The sequence below is a fragment of the Corvus kubaryi genome, unplaced genomic scaffold, assembly GCF_017639235.1.
Source record: "Corvus kubaryi isolate FWS band 111438036 unplaced genomic scaffold, C.kubaryi_AGA036_p1.0 133, whole genome shotgun sequence".
In the NCBI taxonomy this organism is placed as follows: Eukaryota; Metazoa; Chordata; class Aves; order Passeriformes; family Corvidae; genus Corvus; species Corvus kubaryi.
In genome coordinates this window covers 40754655-40779073 of record NW_024580667.1, presented here as the reverse complement: position 1 = coordinate 40779073, position 24419 = coordinate 40754655, and the positions used below count along the sequence as shown (strand labels likewise).

Sequence of the window (24419 nt, the reverse complement as noted above, 5' to 3'; positions counted from 1 at the left end):
GCAAGAGACAATAAAGGGATAATAGAAATGGAGTTTTAATATGTTGTTTTCTTAAAAGACTTCAGTTTATGTAAATTTAATCTCAAACTACTTTTCATATGCATATGGACCAGAGAGGAGTGTGGATGTTAACACATGCTTAGTCATCTTAATTATTCACTCTTGCTCTTCTGCAAGATTCAAAGCTTGAAGAACTGTCTCTAAAGGCTTCTTTGTATCCATATCTTATGACATTCTTGATGAAATTGTGTTTTTCTATTTCTTCTAAGACCAGTACAAATGAAAAATATGAAAGTATTTTATAGTTGAAGGTGGTGCCCTCATGTCCCTCAGTAGCTGTGAAATGAGACAAGCTGTATTTGATTCTGTAATTCTGTGCTTTGATAAGTTACTTAATTTTCTTCCTCCATAGAACCTCTTTTTATCTGCCAATTATTCTAGATGGTTTGCTTCTACACTTCTAAATAACTACTATTTTTGGGATGGACTGCCTGTGTCACTTGGCATATATTTTCTTTTGATCCTTCATGGTATATCTGTGGAATTTACAATAATGTATTAGTCTCACTTGGTTTGGTGTGGCACAATAGTGCAAAAGGTGTAAATGCTATGAAAGCAGCATCACAGCCCTGAAAAAAAGTGCTTAAATAGTGGGAGCCTAAGGGTGTATGTTAATGCGAGAGGCATTAACAGGGTTAATTAATACATTAAGGCTAACTAGGACTGTCTGAAGTGTAAGGTCTTCAAAACAGTGCTGGAGATCTATATGGAATAGAGCAGCCGATTGTGATAGCTTTTCTGGATTAAGCTCTTAGGAAGCAGTTCCTGAAATATTGCTTGGAGAGTGCTACTTCATTTATTCAAAGGGGAGCCACTGAGAAATGAGAACAGGTATTGTGTGAGTTTTCAAGAGCCCACAACACCCACAGAACTGTGAAGTTAATCAGGTATATTGCTGCACTGATATGGTCTTTAAAATAATCCAATACATCCCTCACATAAATATCAAAAATCCTGTAGATATGAATATGGAGAAGGGACATATAAGTGTCTTCAGTTCTAAGTACAGGATATGATGTCATTCTGTAGGAAGGTAATGATAACCGAAATAGTCCATCTTGTTACTGGTCAAACATAAAACCAACTCTGGTTTAGATAGCCTGAGCGCTGTAAATTTTAGCATATCTCACTTTGGTAAATATTACTTCCAAACTAGTGAAGCTGACTAAATGAAATTTCCTTATTTGTTTTGCTTTTCCTTGAAAGAGGTTGCCAAGAATAATTCTTCTCTGTTGTCAGAGGAGTATCACAGAATCTCAGAATCACAGAATGGGCAAGGTTGGCCAGGACCACAGTGGTCCAACCTCTCTGCTCAAGCTATCATCCTAGAGCACATTGCACACAAATGTGTCCAGACAGCTCTTGAATATCTTCAGTGAGAGAGGCTTCGCAACCTCTCTGGGCAACAGCCACCCACACAGTAAAGAAGTTTATCCTCATATTCATGTGGAGGTTCTTGTACTCCAGTTTCTGCTCATTTCCTCTTGTTCTATTGCTCAGCACCTCTGAGAAGAGGCTGACTCAATTCTCTACACACTCTGTCTTCAGATACTTACAGACATTGATGAGGTGCCCTCTCAGTTGTCTCTTCTTGAGTCTGACCGGATCCAGCTCCCTCACCCTTTCCTCATAAGAGAGATGCTCCAGTACCTTAATCATCTTTGTCACCCTCTGCTGGACCTGCTCCAGAAGCCCCATGTCTCTCTTGCACTGAGGACACCAGAAGTGGACAAAGTCTCAGTAGGGTTGAGTAGAGGTGCAGGATCACCTCTGTCATCCTGCTGGAAAAGCTCTTTCTAATGCATCCCAGGATACCATCGGCCATCTTGTCCCCAAGGGCACAGTGCTGGCTCATGGACAGCTTGTTGACCACCAGGAGCCCCAGGTCTTGCTCTGCAGAGCAGCTTTCCAGGTTGGACCTCACCCTGTACTGGTGAAGGTCTTTATTCCTCCTCAGGTGCAGGACCTTGCATTTGCCTTTGTTGAATTTCAGACAATTCTTCTCTGCCCATTTCTCTCTCCTTTGAGGTCTTTCTGCTGGGCTGCCCAGCCCTCTGGGGTATTTGGCTCTCCTCCCAGCTTTATGTTGTCAGTGAACGTGCTGAGGGGGCCTCTATGCCTTAATCCAAGTCATTAATGAATAAGTTGAACAATACTGGGCCCAGTATTGAACCCTGGGGAACATCACAAGGCTTCCAATTAGACCCTGTGCCAGTGATTACAACACTCTGGGATCTGCTGTTCAGCCACTTCTCAATCCATCTCACTGTCCACTCATCCAATCCACACTCCAAGGTTTGCCTATGAGGATGTTGTGAGAGACAGTGTTAAAAGCCTTGCTGAAGTTGAGGTAGACAGTATCCACTTGCTCTCTTCTCACCAAGGCAGTTGTTTCATCAGAGAAGGCAATCATGTTTGTCAAGCATGATTTACCTTTAGTGAATCCATGCTGACCACTCCTTATCTCCTTCTTGTCATCCATGAGGATAAACATGGCCTCCAGAATGAGGTACTCTATCACCTTGTAAGAAATAATAAAGGTTAATGACTCAATCAGCCATTTGAAAAAGCAGCAGGGTACTTTACTAAGGCCAGGTTTGCACTCCTGCAACTGAAGGGGAGGCAGAAAAATTTGGGTGTGTGACAGAAAAACCTCTCATCTCAATAAAAACAGCACAGGGGTAAGCACCAACCACTGGGGAATGACCATGACAAACTGAGCTTTGTTTAGCAACAAGCAGGCGTTTTCAGCCAGGGTGCAGACCCATAAGCAGATCCTGTGAGGTGAGATGATGCTTTTTATCATGCCAATGTCCTCCCTTACACAACTTGCTCAGGTATAAAACACCTCCCCGCTTGGGGGAGGTATTGGGGCACCCACACATAGGTCTGAGGGTGTTCATTCCTTCTGGTGGGGCACAACTGGCTCATCTACACTGATGTGAGAGGCAGATGCCATGTGTTAAGGTGTCACAAACCATCAAAGACCCACAAAGTGCCCCAGACTCATTTGTGGGGCCTTTTGCCAGAGGACAGCATATGATCCACAGTGTTACGTCGGGCTGCCCCCATCAGGGGAGGTACCTGGGTGTTCTCACCTGAACCTGAATATATATTAACCCATCAAACTTTGTGTTTCATGGCTTTCCCCACCCATAACAGGTCAAGACTGAAACCATCACTTCAAACCAAGAGACATTTAAAACATTCCAGTCAGGCAAGCTATCCCACCACATCTCCATAATCACAATGAGATCAAAGCCCTATGACTGCACACGTATCTCCAGTTTCTCCTGTTTGTCCCTCATACTGCCTGCATACATGTACAGTGTAAGGTGGGAGCTCAGATGAAAAGGTATGAGCTCTAAATAATTTAGTTTTAATGCCACCAGATGGCATTGTTGAGAGGCTTAATTAAATTCTGACAGCATAACATCTTGTTAAATTATGGTGACAATTAAAAAGGGAATGAGGGACAGTAAGAAAGAAAAAAAATGTTACTATTCTTCTGAACTGGTAAACCAAATAATTAAATAACCTCACTACAGCGTAGAAGTTAGGCTCTTGGAAGAACTTTTTTGTTTAAATGAAATCTAAAGTGTAGATTCTCAGGTCTTGTCTGCTAGCAGAAATATTTCTTTCTGGTCTCTAATGTTCTCATATCCCTAAATAGCCATATAGGACTATTTAAACATATTTTAATTAATTGACATATAATTCTTTAATTGGCATAATTATAAAAATGTCTTTTAGCTTTCACCTTTGCTGCAGATTAATTAAAGTTTTACTGTTGTTTTTTGCTATGATTTTTTTTTTTGTTTTGTTTTGTTTGGTTGATTAGTTGGTTGGAGTTTTTTGTTTGGTTAGTTATTTTTTTTTCATTTGATAGAATAAACACAATAACATCTGATGTAAGAACCAAATATTTTCAGATTCATGGAAATGCATGATACGGTTGATGATATTGGATCCCTCCTATTGAACTCCTAAGTCCTCAATATATTTGGTAAGACAGAACACAGTATATTTGTATGCCATGACTTGTGAATTGCTGAATTATGGTCTTGTTTTCTCAGCATTTCCATTTAAGTGGAACAATAAAGAAGAAAGAGAGGGGAAGTAAGCTCACACACTACCTTCAAGCAGCAACATAAATCTAGTTTAAACTTCCTCAGCCGCTTATACCAAGAGGGAAATCTCCAATTATATTAATCAGCTCTTCAGAAACATTTCAAAAGTGTCTTGTCACCCAAAAAGTCATGAATCAGACAAAATACCTTCTAGCCTGTCAAGGAGGAAAAAAAGTTATGTTTTCTTCTAAATAGCTTTCAGGTTAAAATCAGAACTGAGGGTTTGGAAGAAGAGGCAAAGAACAGGATAGCCTCTGTTCTCACATTTTTATAGTTTGATGATGTTTTCTTCGCTCTGCCTTTGTACACTTGATGGCAGTGTCTGTAGGTTTAGAGGAGTATGAGTCAATACATGACCACAGTGATTTGTGAAGGAATTGCAGTATTTCCTAATATAAGGAAACAGCAGCTGCAGACAAAAGGATAGGAGTAAATTGTGGCTGTTACTGCCTGTTGCAGGTGCATTTGACATCTCTGACACTCCCTTTGGAGGACCGATATTCCTGTACTCAAATGGCTCTTGTGAAAACTTGCTTTTCTACAAAGAATAGGAAAAAAAGTGGGTGATGAATACTAGGACATACTCCACATCTTTAACTGCTTCTATGATGTGACTAACCATAATAGTGACAAAACCCAAATTTTCTAATGGACATAGTGATAAGCGATAGCTCCACTTCGCAAGCTTGAGTGACTGCTAAGCCCCAAGTGGATATCAAGTGGATATGTTCTGACAATATCTTAAATCAATATCTTAGAGGAATTTCAGAGCACACCAGGTCTCTCACCTTCCTTTACAAACTGGATTTTGGAAATTAGGGCAATCAGTAGTTCCCAGTTCTAAGAATAAGTACTTGGTTTGGAAATTTGGCGGTTCAAGCCTCTAGGATATGCAGTGGAGTAACCTATAGTTGGTAAGTTACTTTAACAGAAAAAAAAAAATACTTTGAAAGTAATGCACACATTATTTTGATACTTCTACATGACAATTTTTTCCTAGATTCTTCCATTAGCTCTTTAATTAGAACATAATTTTTCTACATGCTGACAGTTCCATAAGGTTCTGTGAATTAAGTAGCCCCTGAATAATTAGAATGTGACCTGGATAATATGCTTGTATTTCCTATTTAATTTCATAGACTTGTATTCCTTTCAAATGTTTTTTGTAAGCAAAAATGTAAACTATAGGCAGCATCAATAATCATTTAGCGGTTATTTGTTAGGGTTTTGCAATAAAAGATGTGTTTCCTATGTTTTATAGTGAAATAATCTCAGCTAAATTACTGACATTGTTTTTTCTTCAAAGAAAAATGACAAATTTTTTTTGCTTGCTTTCATGTGCCTCACTATAGAAGTTACTTATTTCATGGGTCTTAAAAGCAAAACCCTTATTCATTTTTTTACAGACACTCTCAACTTCTCTCTTTTCCCTTTCTTTTTTCCTGTTTCTTTCTAATTTTCTGAGCCTGGGTTTCCTTTCTGCAAAAGTGATTCACTTTCAATAGGAGATAGTCATAATTGGGATAATAATAATTGGGGTGGGGTAATCAGCATATCACCCCTTCTTTATCCAAAGTACTTGTGTCGTGGTCATCTAGGAGGCCTTACTCAGAAAACAGAGGGTATGGGCTTATAGTCTGAACTTTAGGAAGACCTGTAATACAGGTGTCCCACTCTGCCCAAAATACATACGATGGTATAGTTTCAACTTTTCCAACAACAGTATTAAATCAAAGTGGTGGTGAATGCTGTGTTTTATTCTGAAAGGGATGCTGCTGGGCTTTGTTAAGGGAGAGAGTTGCAAACATTCTGACTTGATTGGACCTCTTTGGAAACAAAACCTGAATTTCAAATGACACTAGGCAAAAGATGCGTTGTGAGATGCTTAGATTTGGTTGTGTAGTGGTATCTCTCAGCATGGCTGCATTATGGTTCAGACCAGAAGGGTGGCTTTTCTTGTTGTTTGTCTGTTTTTGAGTAAATTGCTCATTTGTACTCTCTGTGCTAAGGTGCTCTCCATGTTGGATTCTCAAAATGTACACAATGGACATCTTTCCAATCACACCTTACCAGAAAAAGCTAAGTCATTTCATCTGCTGATAGGTTTTCAGTACACAGGATCAGCCTGTGACCAGGTCAGGGTAAAATACTGGAAAATGCTTGCAGTGTGTATGCCAAGGTCCTCAGCACTATTTGTTTTTGCTGTACTCTTTATTGAATTGAATTTGCTACTAATATAGATGGACCCTCACATTTACAGAAGTCTTGGAGTGCAGGGAATTTTACCACTTCTGATGAAGGTATCTAGGGAATCTTTATTGTCTAAGAGGTGTTGCTGTGGGGTTTTGTTTCATTGTTTGTCTTGCTTTTTGTTTGGCTTTTTTGAAAAAAAAATTATTACTAATTAGTTTAGATCACTATATTTTTTGCAAATTTAAATGTTTATAAGAAGGGTTATATTGAAACAGAGATGATTGAGCTAATGATTATGCTTAAACTGTTATTTTCAAGGGAGATAGCCTGAAGTATTTTTTTATCCTGAACGGGGGTTTAGCTTTCCTTGAAAATAACAGATGCATTGAGGAAGAATTAGAAAAACCTTCAGAGTCTGTTATTTGTAAAGAATTCTCCAGTAGATGGAGGTACAGAACAGGAAGTTTTAGAAGATGTACAAAAATCATTTTTTCTCAATGGTATTTTGTAAATTTTCTGTCAATCTTCCTAGGGTGTTTATCGTAACAGTTAATAAGTTGCTCTCTGAGAAGACGCTCAAGAGAGCACAAAAACCAGCACTCAGATAAGAATTCCAACCATCTCCGCATATGAAAGGTGAGTGGAATAAGTTAACAAATGCATTAAGAATAAGTTTCCTGATTTCCTAGCTCTCATTTCACTCACTGTCTTAAACACAACTCTATTAGGTGTTTTGTGTATAGACAGATATTTGTAAATTTATAATTTCAGGTTAATAGATAAATTATATGCTTTTTATTTAAAATAGTTTATCTTAACATGCAAACTCTTATCTGCATGATTTGAGTCATCCTCATACTAGTGTGTGGGAGTTGTTTGTTTATATATTCTTTTCATTATACTAACACATCATAAGTACTGTCATAATTTCCTTCATTTTTCAGTTATTTTGTGAAAAAAAGAATTGAGTTGGTTACTTTACTGGCATGTTATTCTTCTATCATCTCAGCAGAAGCAGGAATATATAAAAATTAGGAGAAAGACTATGGGAATATAAAGTCTAAAATAAAAAAATAAAAAAAGATCCATGTAGTCATAGCAGGAAGATGCTAATGGTGGGAAAAAAAAAAAAAATACAAGGCTATTTCTAATCCCATATTTTATTCAGATATTCAACCAGCCAAAAATGCTTCCCAAGATGGAGTATATCCTTTCTGCCTGGAGCCCTTAAAACATCCACCTGAAGACAGACATTTAGCCTTGCCATAAAATATTGACTGCTGTTTTTCATCGAAAATAGGTACAAAATCTCCTTGGAGAGAGGCTTGTTCCTGAAATAAGGGATCACTTGCATAAAAATATCTTAATTTTATTTTTTTTCCATTTATATGTTTACTAAAGATATTTACAAGGATTTTGTCATGGTGGCACATAGATACATTGATTCTAAAAATTTTCTCTTTCTTCCAGATGACTTGCAATGCATGTCGATTTGATGTTAAGAAAAAATGGAAACCTTGAAAGCTTTAAAACAGTCTTGTAAAGTGGTGAGGATGAGTGGTCATTGCTTTGAAAGTCAATTTCACAACCCATAGGTCATTATCTGAGAAAACTTCTGTGTAAACCTTATCCTTTTTCTCATGGCTGGTACTTCAGTGGTTACTAGTTCATGGACACACACAAAAAAAATCAATTGTGCCTAAAAAAACTTGATGCTGAAGAGAAAAAATTGAGCTATGAGAAGTTTCAGGTTTTTTTATTTTTCAGAGAGCCTTAAAGTTTTGTCATTTTATCAGTAGCTTAGAATAATGCCTTGCAAATTTTCCAAAATCCAGATTTATGCAGGAATTTATACTTTCTCCTTGAAAGCTTGATCATATTTCTGAGATGTCTATCTGAAGAAGACATTAGTTTATCTCTCACTGTGTAAGAATTTTGTTTGGTTTGTGGTTTGGGGTTTTTTTTAGTTGGTTGATTTTCTTTTTTTTCTTTTTAATATGTTTTCCCACGTAATAGAAAACAATCTTGAGATTTCTGAGGATTTATAGAAAGAAGTAGTTGAACTGAAAGAACAGTTAGACTCAAAGGACAGATTGCCTTGAAATCATTCTGAAGAACAGGGCAAAGCTGTGGTGCAGGTCTGCAACCTCTTCATCAATAATGCAGTGGTCTCAGGAGCTCTATAATGTTGGGTAGATGAGCAAAAGATCTCTTTCATTTAGAAAGAGATATGGAAAGACTGACCTTGTTTCTCAAGAACCAAGTATGAGAAGAAAATTCCCATGGAATATCACAGAGGAATTCTTTATCTTTTTTACCTCAAAAATCAGGAGTCTCTGAGTAAGAGTGGTTGCAGCATTTTTTTTTCCCATTTTTGTCCAAGCACTCTCTTTTACTACCGCTTCTTCAAAGAAAGTTTGGAAAGAGCTTTCTTTTCTTTTTTTTTTTTTTCCTTTAAATCTCCTTGCAAAATGAAATAATGTTTTCTGACAGTCATAAATGAGGAGCAGTGTACATGGGCATAAGACATTATCAAGTAGCATAGTATGTATGTATGTATGTATGTGTGTGTATATATATATATATATATATGTGTGAAGTAAAGGGAAATGTCTTTAAAGTTGCGCATCATGCCCTCAACTTTTTCACTAACCATAACAGCTTGGTTTTCTGTCACTTACTGAGATATTAACTATTTTAGCAATAGTAAGAATTGCCAGGATTTGATGCATTCTCATTTTAGCACAATTTCACTTAACCAGAACTTTGGGGATTTGGAATATGTCAAGGACAGCAAATACAGAACATTTGTTTTTCCCTGTGTCTTGCTGCTCTAAAGGTCAATCAATCTCCCTCTTCTACCAACCTATACTGTGACTCTGGCACTGTTCTACAAGCATAACAAGTCATCTGAATTTGTTGTTCTTTGTGCTAGAAACCCCTGAAGTCATCGACCAGAGAGGAACATTTGTAGCTTTGTTTATGAAGTGAGCATTCAAAATGATTTTCAATACTTTCTGCTGTTCTTTATTCCCTTTATTCTTTCAATTGTCTGATTTTTTCATCAGCTTTCCTGCTTTAAACCAAAAGTTCAGTCCTGACAAAAGGTCTTTTTGATGAGAAAAAGAGATGCAGGAGAGATTGATCTGTACAAGAAAGGTCTTTTATGGTCTGAATATTTTGTGTTTATCTTGCCTTATCTATGGAGCTTAGATAAGTGAATGATCTCTTCTTTCATGAATGAGGATCCCTGGTTAAACAGAAAGAAAAGTAATTGGTGTGGAGGGAGTAGAAGCTAAAATCAAATGTATACTTCCAAATCATAGGCCTCTTGTAATCTTTATGGCTGCAACCTAATGTGTTTTTCAGGGCCATATGTTTTGCTTACATTAGTATAACTGCTAAAGCTGTTTCAAAGTGATTACTGCAGGTCTTACCAATTACACAGATTGGCATTTTAGTCTGACCTCAGAGTTCCCCCTTACATTGTAACTCTGTACTGCAGGTGACAGCTTCCACCTTCTACCTTTCCAGGCTGACTCCATTTTCTAGCCATTGTTAACTGCTTTGGAAGTACTTTTAGTGTCAGCAACAATGGCTTTAATGAAAAGAGTCTGTAACTGCCAAGTTACTTTAAGGAGACAACCATACTGTTTGCTTTGGGGAGCAGAGTGCTCTCTCTCCAGACATTATGGTGTCTTGAGAAATAGTATAATCCTCTCAATCACGTCACCCTAAGAAGATATGTCATTTCTAGCTTGTCCTACGGTATCTAATCCCTTTTGCCAGTGAGTTTCTCAAAAGTTAAAAAAAAAAAAGTTACTGTTCCTTGCCCTCTTCCTTTTAGTCTCTAAGCACTTATGCTCCAAGCATACAACTCTGTGACTTTCTTCTGCAGACACTGGTTTGCACTATTTTTCTTTAAAGCAAACAATAGTAGTAAAGTTCATAAAAACAAATGTCCTATTCTACAATGACTCATACGGAACCAATGAGAAAAGAAAAGAACAAACCCTTACATACCATGATACCTGTATCATACTAGATAAATATCATTAATGTGTCTTGTTGGAGGTTTTTCCTATATATCTTAGACTAAACCTAAAGACTAAATAAAAGTTTTTATGCAATTACTATTGTTATGTTCCACTATTTTTTTAAAGAAAAATAAACTAAAAGACTTTTTGGAAGTCTTTTACAAAATTTCTAGCCGAATATCACTCTTAAAGTAACATATAAAAAACCGCTTATTTTGGAGCTTGCTTTCTTTTTCTGGTTCTGTATGATTTTTATTAAGCACCACTATACTTTTTTTTTTTGGTTGACTATAGATGTTTCTTTTAGTATTTCTCTATGCCATAACAATCTCATTCTCTGCAAAAAAAATACACCTTGGAGATATTATGTTCAGGCACAAAATAATTTAACTAATACCTTTGCCTTTATAACTTCACTAACACAGAATACAAAACATCAGAGAGAAATGTCATCTGCGTGTTTCAACCAGCTTGGCCTTTCTTCAATGCATCTTGAAATCTTGAGTGTCAATATTACTGAAATGTGTGAACTAGTGATGAGAACATATACATACATTTCCAATTCCAATTATTTGCTTTTCACTCCACCTTTCTATCTTTCAATTGCCTGTCTATCCTCAGAAGATTTATATGCATGCATTAATAAGAAGAAAATATTCAAAATGTTGGTTATTACTCTTTTTTATCTTTTCTTCTTCCAAATACAGGAAGGATGCTCTGTGATCTTTGATTACTAAATCTCATATAAAAACCTGCATTTAATGACAGATTTGAATTATTGTTAGGTAAATTTTGACAGATTTTGACCAAACATTTTTAGCTTGTATATACATAAAGCTGTAGATCCTGGTCTTCCAGATACTCTAAGCATTATCAAAATCAAGAAAAATAATCTACTTATTATTACAAGAATGAAATTCTTTGTACACTGTTATTGGGCAAACAAGGATCTAGAAATGAAAACTGTTCTCATGCCATGGCATGGTTTTAATCTCAATGGATCAAAACAACATTTGCTTTTCACATGTTTTATCCTGTATCTATTACCATCTGGGGATAGGGTATATTCCCATAGAGGATATAGAAGGTTGTATTAACCTGTCTACATACAGAACATATGTCATATGCTTCAGTCTCTCTTTGTACACTCTCTTGTCAATAGAGGGAAACCAGGCACACCGAGGTGTAAATTACTGCATCCAGACCTAGGATTCTTCTTTCCCTCCATTAATTACAAAGAACATATGGAATGAACAGCTTCAATTCAGATGGAAGCAGTGTTACAGTTTTATATTAATATTTTATGAATTTTTGCTTCTAAAATGTGGATCAAACAATAAAAACCACTCAAAAATATTTTGGATTGATTTTTAACCCATTTTTCAAGATCAGCAAGAAAAGATATTAGTATTTTTATTTTAAGCACATTCATATATTTATTGCTTTAATTATCTGCTTACTTAATACCCAAAAATTATTGTGGAGTTCTTAGCCTATATTTAGAAAATAAAAGATTCATAATAGATATACCTTTGTTCCCTATGTGGTGTGTGGAAAGAATTATAAATAACAATGTTTAGAAGGAACACTTTGTCAGAGGCTGAAATACCAAAGCAGCAGAATACAGCTGATAACAGGTAGCCAGTAAGAAATACTTGCAAAGTGAGTGAAAGTCAGAGGCTTCAGTTCAAAGCATAAGGGACAAAGTTTGGCTCAGGTCAAGACCCTGATATAGCTATAGATGTGACTACTAGAAAAATCTGTGGTTTTATTATTCCTTTGAAACATAAAATTGAAAGAAACATGGTCTGGAGTAGCTGCAGACTCTTTTCTTAAAACACTCATGTGGGTTCTGGTCCCAAGTCTTATGGATTTTCATGTAAATTTCATCTTGCAACTGCTTCATGAAAAGTACACAAGCTGACATGGCAACAAGGAAAGAAGGTCTCAAGTGTCACACAGTATCCCTCTCCTCTAGTACAAGGAATGTCAAAGACTTTCCTGCATGTAGAAAAGCTTCTGCAGAACATGTGGAGAGAGCTGCAATGGAACCATACTGAGGAGGCTTCCCATCAGTGAAATGCAAGTTTTGTGTCCACTGTGTGACACTTGACACAGCTACATAATGACCTATAAAAATCTATGCCTTTAAATATTAGTGTGGGGTTATGTAGCAGGACATCCCCTCTCTCTCTCATGGCTGGGGGATTTGGAAGAGATAACTCAGGCCAGATTAACAGCCCAGTGAGGAGTCAAGAGAGTCCAGCACCTCCAGGGTCCTGAAATTCTGAGCGCAAGCTCCAGTACACATCTTGGTATGAGAGCAAATGTGGAAGGAGATAAAAGAAAATAAACATTGGTGACCAAAAGACAGTCTATAAAAGCCCACACAAATTATCACAGGGGCAGAAGTCTCTTACACACTCCTTGAGATCATGCAGGGAGATTTCTCCCCTTAAGTCCAGATGTGGGTTTTCGAGAGAAAGGAATTCGATGTCTAGCCCGTCAAGGACTGGCAGTAAGAAACACTGAATCCTAAGTTACACTATTTCTTGGCTAGCTGTAAATTTAATGGTACCTTTAACCCCACATGTAATACTAGTATTCCCTTTGTGTCTTATCCCTGTGTAGTAATAGTCTGTTTTAAGTCTTATGTCTGTTAATTTTGTGTCTATTAATAAATAATCCATTTTATAATAGACCAAATCAGCCATTATTAAAGAACTTGTGAATAAGAGTGGGGTTTTGGGGTGCTGGACACCTCAATAACGTGACTGCCTGCTGCCAGAGGCCTGGGCAAAAGGCAGAGACTGATTTAAACCCACATCATCCATTCATAACAATTTACTGGCTGTACTGCATTTTGGACACATGTAATGGCATGCTGGGTCATGTGAATTGATAATACACTTGCATAGAGATCGAGACTATTGAGGACCATATTTATGAAAATTATCAGGATAAAGGAAAACTGAACAGGATTTCTTTACCCCTTTTTTTTTTTTCACCTCAACAGAAGGAAGGCAGACAGTTCAATTGACCTGTACACCCACTTTGCGTTTCAAAGAATATTATGAGCTTTAATGTTAGCAAGTTTTGTGAATGAACATCAACTATTACATCTTCAGCACTCCATGTGGCACTTTGTTATACACTTCTTGGTTCAATCACACTGCAAATAATATTTTTTCCCCTATAGCTCATATACAAGTATTAATATACCACTGTATAAAAACCAGGTTGAAATTGCATGCAATGGTAAATCACCAGGGCAACAGGGAACTCTTCACAACCTTACAGTGTTGATTTTCCATTTCAGAAGCTCTAAAAAATACTACTTTTGCAGAAATAACCATCAAGCTGGGAGCAAAAAAGAAAACAGTATTTTCAAAAGCTAGTTAGAATGTGCGAATCAAACTATTGTTAAGAGAGTTCAGTTTTGTGTGCATGTCTGTTTATATTTACGTACAATTTAATGTGGGTTTTTTACAGGTAAATGAGTGAATGTCTTCAAAGGAAATTTATGAAAAGTTTTTGAAGCACAAGGACCATTATTAATATCTTACCACATTGCTGATTTGCCAGTACTAGAACATTGTTTCCACTAAAACATTCTTTGCTAAATCACAAAACGTAAAACTTCAATCATTCACATTTTCTAAATGTTTTATCTAAGATACTTTGAATGCTCTAATCTAACTAATATTGCATTTGTTGCATATGATTTTAAACTAGGTAATTTCTTTGTGTTGTGGAATAAAATTTCCACATGATCATATTTCCATGAGAACCTGTGAGCATGTTAGATAATTTCTATCATGTCATAAATCTTCACTAATCTTACAAGTCTTTGGATTTACCCAGTACATGCATGAACTAGAAGAATGGGCAGAATGCCTGGAGTAAAGACTAGAACACATATGCCCTGAACAGACATGAGATCATAACTCTGAAATATTTCTTTCTCATTAGACAGCCTAATTATCACTATCTTTAATGAAAATCCTGCAGGCAGATAAGAACAGAAGTCCTTACAGACTGATTTTAATCAAGTTGCATTCAGTGGGCTGTAGTAGAAAAAAGGGTATGGAAAGTTATGTCAGACACTGATAGGAATTTTCTGAATGCATTAGTGATCCTTGTGGCTTTAGGTGGAGAACAGAGAGGTTGAGGTTTTCCTTTAAGGAGAACTAGAAAGTCATTAATTTGAAAATGTGTATCTGCTTTCAATATATACAAGAATATTTTTAGTAAGATTTCAAGAAGAAGAAGTCAAAGGACTGATAGTAATTCAGGCAAAGCATTTATGATCAATATTATTTTATCCTATAAGGCTCATTGTCTATTTTTTCCAGCTCTTTAACAGAGTACCTGCAGAGTTTCTTCTGAGTGTTACCCTAGGAAGCATTTTGAAAAGAACAATGGAGACATAGTCTCTAATCACCTTAACTCCTTACAATTTAGGGGGTTTTTTTCAAATTTTTATTCTGCATAGCATGGGAAGAACAATATGTGCTTCTCACTTCTTTCAATATGGCTCTGCATCCAGCCATAAAGTGGTGAGCTTGTTTGGCCCAAGTATATATCTTCCCTGATTTCATTTGATTCTGACTTGGACGTTGTTCTCAGTGACTTCCATCACACCAGCTTTGGTGTATTTCCACAGTTACGGATTGTCAGATACATTTACAACATCACTGCTATGTTGCCTATACTCAAGCAATATAAAATGGTCTTGAACAAGATTGTGACATCAAATGTGGAATACACTAGAGTTTTCTAAATGAGAAGAATAGTTAGTGAAAGTGCTGGAGAATGACAAGGGGAAAACCTTTATTAATGCAACTAATAGAAGTGACAAAACAACAACATGAAATACTCTCAGAAGCTTTGTCATTCTAAAATCCCAAGCAAATATACATTGCAGGAGTCATCACCCTCTTAAAAACCTCCAACAGTAATAAACTCATTTTTCTGAAAGATTTGGGACAAACTATACTTGTCTAACACAAGGCCTTCAGGGAATCCCTTTGGCAGGGGTTCAAGGGCATCACTTCTGAAGAGCTCCACAGACATTAGAATAAAAAATTATCCACATACGCCATGCTAAGAAAAGACCTGTAGGACATCAATCTAGTTAAAAGTCCAAGGACACGTCCCTGTAGAATTCCTCAGGGTGTCAGAGGAAAGAGTATCTCTGCACATCACGGCATATTCTTCATAATTACTGCAGGGATATTACCAGGAGAACTGCTGCAGGGAACAAAAAGCCTTTGGGTCACATATATCATTCCCCTGATTATATCAATGTGACACACTGTTGTACTGACCATTGTGGTATAGGCTGTCTGAAGAAAAAATTAAATACTATGAAAATGAACATTTGAATATGTGGAATGATTTTCAAATGTACTATAATATGGATCTGGGAGAGCAGTTTGCATAATGAGTCTCAGAAATAATGAATCCCATTGCTCTTTATCCACAGGATCCATAGAGCTAAGACTAGGCTATCTTGTAGCCAATAAACACATACTCAAATGCAAGAGAAAGAACACATTATATTAACCAAAAAGATAGATTGTGGTGGATCACATTGGTAGTATGGATGTTCTGGTCATCCAGAGGGAAAACCTTGCCCCTCAGCCTTCAGCTTCTCAGGTGTGGAAAGTAATATTGATTGTCAGCTTTCAGATTGAAAATTGAATTCCAGATGCTTCATGCAGCACTGTGTTATGATCCGGTTTAAACCCAGGAAAGCAAAGAAAGCTAAGTCTCTGAGCATAAACCAGAAAGAACTTAGAAGGTTCAAAATATCCCCAGAAATGAGATTAAAACCAAACGAAGTTAGATGTTGTTGCCAAAAAATTGATGTATTTTATTTAATAGTAAAAGAGGCATGTTGCAGTGGGGATCCTGCAACACGCATATATCAAACCAGGAGTCCCGTGGAAAGGAAATATATATGGACAGACAGATTCTTGCTAGCTGTTCCAGAGAGATGTTTATTTCTCCAGCCGCATGGCCGGAGCTCTGCCGAGGAACTGTTCCAGTCACGGGACCAAGGGTCCTTCTGCCCGCGCAGGGAACACAAACCAACCAGTGGGAACGAGGCTGAGCAGGGGCAGGGAAACCCCGTGCCTGTGCTCTCAGGGCCCCTCTCCCAGGGCTCCACGGCAGGGGAGGGACCCCAACACCTCACCCGTTTTATTTTAATAAAAGGAGAATGAAAACAACTGGATAAACATAACAAGAACAGTTTCAAAACAAAACAAGCCACCCTCCTGAGCCTTTAAATGTCCAAACAGATTCTGTGGAACATCTTAGGGCTGACAGAAGGGAGACAGAACTCTCTGAGCATGCTTTGTGGGGAAACTGAGCTAGGAGAGGGTTTAACTTCTTCCCTCCCCCTTTTCATCCTCCACTCGGCATTGGAAAGGGATTTTTGGGGAAACAATTGGCAAAAGCATGGTTTTGTGAGGGAAACCATGGATGAAAAAACGGATTGGGAATACACTGGGGGTAATAGGACATAGGGTAAAAGGGAAAGGTGGGATTAGGAAAGGGAGGCTGTAGGGGGGACTTACAATAGAGATACTGTCTAACATGCCTACGATTTTTTGCATATATACTGCCTTTTACAGGAACACCATCAGGCCCAGTGACCTGCGATGCTCGTAACCCTTTTCTACCTTGTATAATTTTGAATTCTACCACCTCTCCATCTCCCAAGCTTGGGATGCATTTTTCAGGGTTATTCTTTTTAATAGCAGTTCTATGCACGAATATGTCTTGCTGGTTGTCACACCTTGTTATAAAACCATAATTTTGCTTAACATTATACCATTTTACTATCCCTAAGATCTTAGGTACTACGATCTTTTCCTTTTTCCAAGTGGCTGCTGTTTTCTGTCTCGCTGCGTCTTTGCTCTCTCCTTCGGTCACTCCCGTGTTGGAATTGTCGGGGCTGCTGGTGCCTGCGCGCTCTTCCCGGGGTCGCGTTCGGGGCTGCGTGGGCCGGGCCGGGCCGGGCCGCGCCGCTCAGTTCTCCGTGCGTCGCCTCCTCTGGTCGCAGCTTCGCTGCCGATGCCGGGCGCTGCACCCACGTCTCGGCCGGGCCCCCGAGCGATGACCCCCCCGAGCCCTGCTCCAGCGCGCGTCTCGGCTGGGCGCAGCTCTGCTCCACCGCCACTGCCGCCGCCCGCGTGCCGCCCCTCTCGGTCGGGCATTCACGGGGCTCGCTCCACCACGCGCTGTGCACGGCCGGGTGGGCACCGCCGGGTCCCGCCGCTCCTGCCGCGCCTCGCTCCGCCACCGACACTGCGGCTCGCGTGGCTCCGCCCGCACGCGGGAACTGCCTCGCTGCTGCTCGCAGAGCGCTCGGTGCACGTGGCCTGGGCCGCACGGTCCCTGCGCCAGGCTTCCCTTCACCAGGACACAGCTGACATTGCTCAACAGTCTCGGTAACTAAGTAATATTCACGAAAATATTCTTCCATCGGCATATATTTTGACTCCAGTATTAACTGTGTCCAAACGGTTTTCCAAAAGCCCTTGGTAAGAATTAAATCCCAAGAAACATAGAAAAAGTTCTTAAACAACCATGCCAGGAAGTGTTTCAGTTCTTTTTGAGCTTGAATCAAGCTAAAATTTACAAATCGTTGTTCAAGAATCATTTTAAGTTTAAGATAAATGTCCATATGCGGCTCTGAAAGCCAAGAGTCTTCCCACGGTTCCTCCATAGTTTAGATATGGAATAGCAAAGCAAAACCAAGAAGAGGAATCCAAAGTTTCCAGGGTTTACTCACACAAATCAGTCGCTTAGGGATCGGGGATCGTTCTGCCCGCATTCTCCACCATTTGTTGCAGTGGGGATCCTGCAACACGCATATATCAAACCAGGAGTCCCGTGGAAAGGAAATATATATGGACAGACAGATTCTTGCTAGCTGTTCCAGAGAGATGTTTATTTCTCCAGCCGCATGACCGGAGCTCTGCCAAGGAACTGTTCCAGTCACGGGACCAAGGGTCCTTCTGCCCGTGCAGGGAACACAAACCAACCAGTGGGAACAAGGCTGAGCAGGGGCAGGGAAACCCCGTGCCTGTGCCCTCAGGGCCCCTCTCCCAGGGCTACACGGCAGGGGAGGGACCCCAACAGAGGCAAAGAGAAGGGAAGAGAAAAGAGAGAAAGAAATAGAAAAAAGAAATGTGCGTGGGGGGTGGGGGGACAGGGAGAGGTGACAGGGGTTAGGTGGAAGCATATCACCCATCCGAGGTGCTCCCCTCCATCTGGTCTGCTGGTGGTGAGGGTCCCCCATTGCCGCTGTGGCCACACCGCTACATGCTGCCACACGCCATGTCACGCTGCCACACCACACGCCGCCACATGCCAAAGAGTGCAGAATTCCGTGGATTAATACACACTTCGGGCCAGGTGGGAATGCCCACATGTCTTTCTTACAGGGGCCGGCTTCACACGCTGTCCCTTGCAACACTGAGGGTCTGTAGCATCATCTCTGGTGCTTTGGTGCAGGGTGTGGGGACCCCTTTGAGGGGGGCCCTTTGATGGGCCATGTCACCCCCTTCTGCTGTGGATAAGCTTCCCCCCAATCGCCCCCGGTGAGGGCCCCTCAGCTGGGCTCCTCTGCACAGTGGAGGATGGGCAGTCACTGCGCCTCTGACCGGAGGCGTTTCCAACACACACCCAAAGCCTCTCCTCCCTCCCGCCCTTTGGTAGAGGGTCTGTGCGAGCCTGGCAGCTGATAGCCCTGGGACCGTGAGCTCCACCTTGGAGGTGTTAAGCCTGTGCTCAGTGAATGTCCCCAGCCCTGAGTTGTTACCTTATCTTCATCAGCGAGCGGTGTAAGGCCTCAGTCAGGGCCCCATTCAGGGTATGGTAGTCTTCTCTGGAGCTTTTGTAATACAGTTTTAAAAGTCCTATAAGAAAATGTTTAAGCCATAAAATATAATATTTCAGTCTCTGACACACTGTATATCTGCTTTTTCTTTAGTTAAAATCACAAAGAAGAAAGGACAATAGCTCTGAATCAGGATGAGTTCATTCTGTCTTGTAAGTGCTTCTTTCTAAATCTCCATCTGTCTGTAACTATTGACTCAAAGACACTGGCTGGAGCTGAGAAATGCATGTGAGTGCATATAAATTCAAATAGATTCCCAGGCCCAGGTGTGACACCCATCAGGAAGAGTCAGGGAGCAGCTCTTCAGCGTACCTTTGGGACTGAGTAGGGCTTGCTGCCTAGAGGTATGGGACACATCATGGGATGCAGGGGAAGAAGATTTTGGGATAGCACAAGATCCCAAATGTGGGATGCTTAGAGAAGGAAGTGAAGGTTGGGAAAGGGAACTAGTTGCTTTGTATAAGACAAAAAAAGGAATGTGGAGCAATAAGGTGACAAAAGGGTCGATTCCACGTAAACCCATGGCTGTCTGACAATTCTCTGCATGCCACCAGCACGGTCTGCCCTGCCTTACAAAATGCTATTTCTAACTCTTTTTGCAGAGGATGGACTCATGCTCAGTGTTGAGGGGAAAAGGAAGGACAGAGTCTGAGTGCCAGCCTCTACAGTCAGCCTACAGGTCATCAGGCCGTGGAGTCACAGTGCCAGGAAGGGGAGACAGCAGAGTGGACTAATGTGCCAACAGCTACAGTGGGACCCTAGTGTCATAGTGATCCATGTACCCATGCTGCCAGGAATTGGGTACATGTGCAAGTGCAGCTGTGTAGGTGAGTGTGCGATCCCTAGCAAACATCAAGCCAGAATAGTCAGAGAACAGGTGAACCTGCCTGGGAGCCCAGGTTATGTCTGTTTTAGAACAGACTTTTAGCATCTATGTGTTTGAGAATGCTGCAAGACATTCCACTTTTTTTCAGAAGGTAGTGTGAAGTTTGGTTAATATTTTATTTAGGTAGCATCATTCAGTCTCAGGGGTTTTTTCCCCGTGAATATGTGTTTCTAAAAGGCATCCAGAATGGCTTTGAAATCAAGATACATAAACCCAGGATAAAATTATTTGTCTAAGTGACAGTACAGAAAAGGCTTGGGATTTTTGACAAATCCTGAATAAGGAGCACAGTGTGATTGACATACATTGGAGATCTATGCACTCTTAATCAGAGTACTGAGGGCTAATTGAGAGCACAGCGATGAGCATAAAATCCAGGGAGTGTGCTGGAGTTCATTGCTTTCTTGAAGTCAAGTGCTAATAAAAGTTAAATTATCCGTAGTAAAATATGCTTTGTTCTTTCTTTGTGCTTGTTCAGAATGTGTTCATTCAGAAAGCATTATGTTCAATTATCAGGGTATCTGTGAGTCAGAGAATTCCTTGTAACATAACATGCATTTAGTAAAAAAGAAATTTAAAAATGGAAATAATTAAAGTGTTTAAAATAATATTTAATATTGAAAATAACTTTCATATGACACATATGTTGAAAAAAGCTGAGCTCATAATAGCAGCCTTCATACATAGTAGCATTTTGCTTCCTGCTTGTGTCAACTGGTACTTATCTATGGTTTACAAATAAAAATTTTATTCGAATTTTCCATAGAGACAAAAAGAACTGAACAACTAGACAGTTTTTAAGCAGTGGTCAAATTAAGCTTACTTATCTTAATTTCTTAGAATCCAGATTTTTTTTTTTCTTTTTTCTTTTTTCTTTTTTCTTTTGTACTAGTAAACCACTGAAATCTTGTTGTTTTTGGGGGGTTTTCACCTGAAATAAGATAGTTTGAACTGTTATTAATACTTTTATTTGTAAACTCTTTATGTTGATATAGGCAATAGGATATACACACTGTACATTATGTACTGGATGATCCCAATCTATCTATATGAACTTTAATCAAGTCAAATTTCTCTGCAGACTCATGAATCTCTGTGATATTATATATTTCTTTACAGTAGCTTTCCTTCCTTTCCAACATGATTGTAGCAAGAGAAAACATTTTGATCTATAAAATCCAAAATTTCTCCTTAAAAGGAGAATTCTAATTCTTTAGAAGGCTAGCTTTCTCATGTTTCCAATAATGATGATGCCTAAATAATGACTTTTTAGTTTAGATCCTGTGAAGCCACAGAAAGAGCAAGGAAGTACTTGACATGGATGGCATGGAGCATGAATTCAGTATAAAGAAACTTTCTTAGAAAATTTCAAACCATAAATGAAACTACTGTTTAAAAGATATCAAGCACAATTCTCCAGCAAAACATTCAGTGCAACATGGTGACTGGTTTTCATTGGCTCCTATCTGAATGTCTTTCTTAAAAGTATTACTGCACCAGCATGAAGTTAAATGAGGAAAGTTAAAAGTAATTATTTATAACAGTATGCCTTGTAATTAAAACGTTTTGACTACAACAGTAATATTACATATATATATATTAAAAAACCAGGTCATATTGGCTGAATTTAATATAACAGCAGTCAATGGAGATAACGTAGAACAGACACCTGAATATCCAATGATGTGGAGTATTGTTTTCAGATTAAAAAGCACAAAGTGCTTCTATCCAGATCATCTTAGAGGAGAATTCAGTGGACAACTGAAATAAACAGGCTTAGAACTGTTCCCATGCTCTGTTGATTATTGTACATCTGACAGCTGACCAATACCTGAATAACCCCCTTCAGAGGAATGGCAAAGAGTAGTTTTGATTTCTTATTTCCATTCCTTGCTATGAGGCCAAAGTGTCAAGTATTAGTAAATATCTTTTTGGATATTTGGAGCTGGATGTGGTCAAGAGACTTCACTTGAGTCGGTGGAGGTCCCTGAATAGGGATTATTTATGGTGCTAGAAATTGTAATACAAAAGTCAGAGGTAAGACTATGGTGTGAATGCTGTTTTGTAACCATCAGATCTGAAAAACTTTTAAAGTGTAAAGTGAGAGAAAAATGGAAGTTGTTTAGGAGCCAACAGAAAGCAACAGATGCCCTTATGCTTCTGAAAAGTTCATTGTAAATGCTTTCAATGTTCATTATTCTCTTTTGTTCTTCACACTATTAAGCTCACAGGGAAGATTTTTTTAAAGATTGCAAAATACAGGGCCTTTTTGAATTAGAAGTAGATGACAACTACTTTGAATCTCAAAGTGTCAATAGCAAGAAAAATGAAGAGGCATGTTTCAATGATGATAGTAGTTCATATGAAACTATCAAAAAACATGAGGCTGTGAAATACAGCGTGAGCTCCTGGTTCTAGTCCATTCTTCAAAGTGATAACACTTACCTCTGAAAAATGTCATGTCAGTTCCCAGGTGATATGAAAGAGTGTATACATTTAGCTCATCTAGCAAGGTGGTTCCCTATTTTTTTATATTAATGGATTAATGCTCTGTGTAGTTGTGCCAATGTGAAAGGCTATGATAAGTTTCTTCTCCTGTGGTGATGACTCAGTTTCCTTGATTGACATGACATAGGGGCAAAAACATGGTTCCATTATTTTGCTGATTGCTTGCTTCACAATTATAGTAGACCAAGTATGAAAATATCTCCTTCTGTAAGAAGATGGCTATTAATTCTCTAGTTACATAAGACTAAGGATCTATCCTTACTCTGTCTACACAGAGGAGGCAAGAATTTAGGTTTCAAAAAGGCCAAATAATGTATGATCCTAGGATTCATTATTTTCCTCTGCGATTCAGGCTCCTAAGCGCATAAATCACTTTTAAAATGTTAAGGTAAGTTCTACTCTGGGCCTCTGAGATAAGAAAGGTAAGACGGATGGAAAAAGTATTTGGCAAATGCAGTTTCAACCACCTAAAGGAACCAAAAGGAAACACCATAGGATGTTTTTCTATGACTCAGATGCATTAAATACTAGTCCTTCTAGCATTTGGATAATCTTTCTGCAACAAAACAGTGGTGGATAGCTTGGTAATATCTCGAATTTGATGACAAGTAGGAGCTTACTAGTCACGCTTTGCATCATTATCATATATATTATATTCTGTAATGACATGCTGACATAAAAATATATGGCTTGGAGGCTTTAACAGTGCAATTATGACGAGCTATTGACAAAAACAAACCAACCAAATAAAGTGGCACACCTGGAAAAAGTGCATATGAGAAGATACTGTAACTAATGAAGGCTAAAACGTTAAAAAAATCTGTTTCATGAGGTTTATTTTGCTTTTATAAGATAAGCTGATCCAGGGAGAGTGTTTATCCTCTGAAGAAGAAATGGAAGAGCAACACTTATTATTCAAGTGTTCGTTTACTCAAGGACCTAGAGTGACAAAAAAGGTAAAGATACTGTAGTGATCCATCCTCACACTAGGCTATACTGAAGTTTTATATCAACCTTTGACTGTAACTTTTGAAAAATAGTCGGTATAGGACAGAGAATTCTGCAGTTGCAATTCTTTCCTGAGGCTGTTCTTATAAGGCAGATCTTACCAAGCTTAATATTATCCCTGCATTTTGCCTACAAGCACAGCCTCAGTGCTGTCTGGAATTTGATCTGGATAATGATACGTCAAGTTTAAGATACATAATTTCCTGTATTCTTTCTTAATATTTAACAATTATTTTGCATAAACTCAGAGTCTGGAATATGGAAAAAGTATCCTGTATAACACAAATTCTATGCATTTATTCATCAGGAATATGGCCTAAGACTTTTTTTTTAAGGGATTTAAATATTGAACTACTTAAAAAAAACCTTAAATGTGTTTATTTTATAGTCTCTATTAAAAATATTTTTGGGAACTGGTGGCCTTCTTTCTCTTTAGGAACTATTTACATTTTTCCATTTTTCATACTGTTTAAATAGATACAATTTGTCCAAGGGGAAAGAAAATAGGCAGAAGCAGGATTTATAGCTCTGCAGTGATTTACTATAGTTGTCTTCAGTTTTATTTTAGATGATGTGTCTTCATAAATTCAAAGAGTTAGCCTCTGAGTTCATCTTTCATTTCCCTGGAAACTGGAGCATTGTGGATGAGTACTTGGCTCTGACCCAGAGCTGAGTCATAA

At 38.7% G+C, this 24419-nt stretch overlaps 1 long non-coding RNA gene across 1 annotated transcript; it reads left to right on the top strand.

Moving 5' to 3' along the window:
• The first annotated feature begins 6924 nt into the window (after positions 1-6924).
• On the top strand, positions 6925-20809 carry LOC121666905. The gene is made up of 3 exons (XR_006016833.1): positions 6925-7019; positions 19431-19489; positions 19940-20809. It is a non-coding gene; the product is annotated as an uncharacterized LOC121666905 (long non-coding RNA).
• Positions 20810-24419: the final 3610 nt, after the last annotated feature.